Source organism: Fragaria vesca, linkage group LG2 (genome assembly GCF_000184155.1).
Source record: "Fragaria vesca subsp. vesca linkage group LG2, FraVesHawaii_1.0, whole genome shotgun sequence".
NCBI lineage: Eukaryota > Viridiplantae > Streptophyta > Magnoliopsida > Rosales > Rosaceae > Fragaria > Fragaria vesca.
In genome coordinates, this window is record NC_020492.1 from 31,213,157 (window position 1) to 31,216,768 (window position 3,612).

At 42.1% G+C, this 3,612-nt stretch overlaps 1 pseudogene; it reads right to left on the reverse strand.

Annotated features, from left to right (window-relative positions):
- Positions 1–3,612, reverse strand: part of LOC101294633 — an 11,150-nt pseudogene that overhangs the window by 1,166 nt on the left and 6,372 nt on the right.

Genomic DNA, 3,612 nt, shown 5'->3' on the forward strand with positions numbered 1-3,612 from the left:
ATGGGAGTATATGTAGGCCTCACTAGTTATAGAGCGCCTAAGCCGATTGATGGAAAATCATCATCAATACAGTCATCGAGTGCCTTATCGAGACCATGTCTTCCCAAGATCTTTTTCTTCGGATGTTGATACATATTGGCATCTCTTGATCCATCAAGAGTCCATGTAAATCCGGAATGAACACGCAAAGGCATAATTCACCATATCCCTTCCAAATCAAGTAGAGTCCATGTGCGTTTCAATACATTTAGCAAACGCATGCTCCTGTGGTTTGGAGCCACTTGATTCGGATGAATGAAGTCCGTTTAAGATCTTCATGTATATCCCTGATCCCATAGAGATGTTATTATGACCACGTTCATAGGCTGCTTGTTCAGTTATTCGGAAACTACCAAACTAACAAAGTAGTGGAGTTCAATGACATCCATTACGGGAGCATATCTCATCGTCGTTGATCCCAGTGCGTGTTAGTGAAAGACCTTGCGCCATAAGGTGAGTCTAAGCTCTTACTCTAACTACGCTATCTAACAAAGGCATAGTTGATAGGGTTTAGCTTGCGGTGTCGGCATCACCTGCCCAATGACCTATCTCTTTGTTAATGCTGGATCGCATATTTCCATTAGGCCAATCAACTAAGTTGATATCCATCAACGAATGGTGGTTCGATAGTAGACTCATTATCTCACGTCTTCATGTACACTAGTGTAATACTTGTAGAGATCTCTATATGGATTGGATTTGACATTGAGGCGTCCCCCAACGATAATCACAATTCAGACTTCATGAGACGGATTTGAGTATCACTGATCAATGGATCAGGTTGTGCCAAGCTCGTTCTAGTGCAAGACAATATCGAATCTAAGGGCCTCCCTCCTTTTAGGGAGCCGCACGGCCTTGTGACACCAATTTTGCCACTATATGGCGTCACCATATCACCATCCATGGTGATGGCGTCAAGACCAACACTTTTTGGTCGCGCCATGTCCTTTTGTAGGACATCAATCCTTGCAGACATATTTGCAGCATATGATCTCGTCACTTTAACACTATAAGCATTTGGGATCAAGATGAGACTTAGTAGGGACAAACCACGACAATTCATGTCATTCCACTTGAACACTTGTGTTCTTATCTCCCCCTAACGGCGGGAATATTGTCTCATCAAAGTGACAATCCACAATTTAGCGGTGAATGAGATCGCCTGACAAGGTTCCTACATATGCGGATTATAGGTGGAGGTTCATATCCAACCTAAACTTATTCATCTCAAATGACCCATCATTGTACGCAGTGGCAATGCGATTTGGCACCTAGAAATAACATCTAGCCGAGCTCAAGGATTGGAGATCCGTTTCAATCCTGCCGAGCTCAAGGATTGCAATTTCGTGTCAATCCTGGTACACAGTCACGAGCTGTAGTACAACAAAATTCAATGATGGTGGGTCGTAGATGAATAGTAAAGCTGCATGCAAATATTGCATAGCCCCAAGACGCAATAGAAAGAGTGGTGCGCATCAATAATGTTCGAGCGACAAGTTAAAGTTGCTTGGTCGTAGCCTCGGTGAGACCGTATTGCGTCTGAACATGGGGTACAAGACACTTCAACTTACATCCTGATGAACTTCTTTAAAGAATGGGTAGTGAGCCCGTAGAAGTATAAGCAGTATAAGCAGTAGATAATAGTGTAACACGTGACCAGTGTGTTAACACGTCAACCAACACTATAAAGCATAAAAAGGTGTCCGCAAGTTGGTTGTATCTATCTACATAGTTTGATGTAAGAATAGAATGTTCACTTTTGTGTTATTTAGCGTAGGAGGGTCTCACTCCTTATTTAGCTAAAGAATAGGCTTTCAAAACGAGCAATGAGCATTACAGGGGGCCAATGCGACATCGAGGAAAAGCCGGTGCACCTCAATTGCTTGATGAATTAACCGGACGACCTCCAGGAAGTTGGAGTCGTGTTCGGGTGACGTCAATGTCCCCCGGGTCACCACCATACCACCATGCTTCATGGTGATGCTAGATCTCGAATGTCTTTGTTTTGAGCGGAAGAATGGATGTCCATGAGAATTTCTCAAAATTTGGACCATTATATCTCTTCCAGGTTAACCAATTTGGTCAAACGAAAGCCTATATGAGTCGGTGTCCCAAATATCATGTTTGGCGACAACATGAGATTCGATATTCGAATCGTAGTGACATACAGTTCACTAGATTGACTCATGAATTTCTCCAAGATGCGCTTCAGTTCGCATTCATGAGGAGGTATACACAAAATAATTCTTGTTCATTCTCACAATGTGTTTTCAAATGAAAACCATTAGCATGAATGTCTTTAAAGCTCAACATAGTTCCTTAGAATGTTGTGGATAGTTCCACTATCTGCGAAGCACTCAATATCTCTATGAGACATAACTACAAGGAGTAGATAGGCGAGTAAATAGTTCTATTTGAACCATTTAGAAGGATTGAAAGAAGCTACGAAAAGCTGCAATCCCGAGAGTGCATAAAAATTTCCGCGCAGAATGACCTTTGCGCACTAAAACAGCCATAACTTCTTCGTTAAAATAGATATGGACGAACCGTGAAAAGTTCTGAAAACTAGACTCATAGAGCTTTCCAATGATATAAAGCTCACTGTCTGGTTCGTCCGGAGCTGTTCACAAAGCTCAAACGAAGTTGACTGTCCAGAAGAGACAGATTGCTGTTTTTTGCAGATTTGGCATGTGCGAAGCTGCGAAGCTTGCAGGTGGCGTGTAGGCTTTTGCCTTAGCCAAAAGTGACGTGTGTATGATCAAAACCAAGTCCTTTCGATTGTTCTAAGGTCGTAAACTCCATGACTAGTTAGCAAAAGCTCCCTGACATGAACATAAACATAAACTAACTCAGAGGACCTAGAGGATCCGATTATGATGATAATTTTCCAGCTTTGATAAGTCTTCAACGTCTTTTGCAAGACGGCAATTGGTTTAATAGCGTAGGGGGATCCAAAATCAAAAGCTTTCGGTAACTCCAAGTCAGTATGACCAGGCATGTCCGTGGAGGGTCGGTAGTGCGAGGCACACTTAAAACCACTATCTCCTTAATTTCGGACAATTTTAAGACATCACACTGAGCTTGGATGAGCCTAGTTGAACAATTGATGATGAAAAATCCGCTATAGGGTAGAAGACTTAACCGGAAACACGTGGGCGATCCTCCTTGAGGATGTAGTGCCATGAGTCACCTTCAAAGGAAGGGACCAAAATCGGCACAATATGCCATGTTTCTAAGGACGATGTAAGTGTACATCTTCATTGTAAATCAATATGAACCATAAGAGGAGAATAGTTTCACTTCGAAAAATTCTCAAGGCATTCATTATTGCTAATGTGAGTACATCGAGGTCTCAAATAGACAAAGGACGTCGATACAACGCCTTAGTACATATAACTTGGAACGAAAATCAATGTCTAGCCGATGACATCAAAGTCATGGGTAGCTAGAGTAGGATCCGAATCTTTGAAATTCGCGATCATGAGGATGACGTTCTTGTCCTCATATTGATTTTCCATACCTTTTTGTATGCATTCACAATTTAAAGGAGCTTGACAATCTTGAACCAGCGAT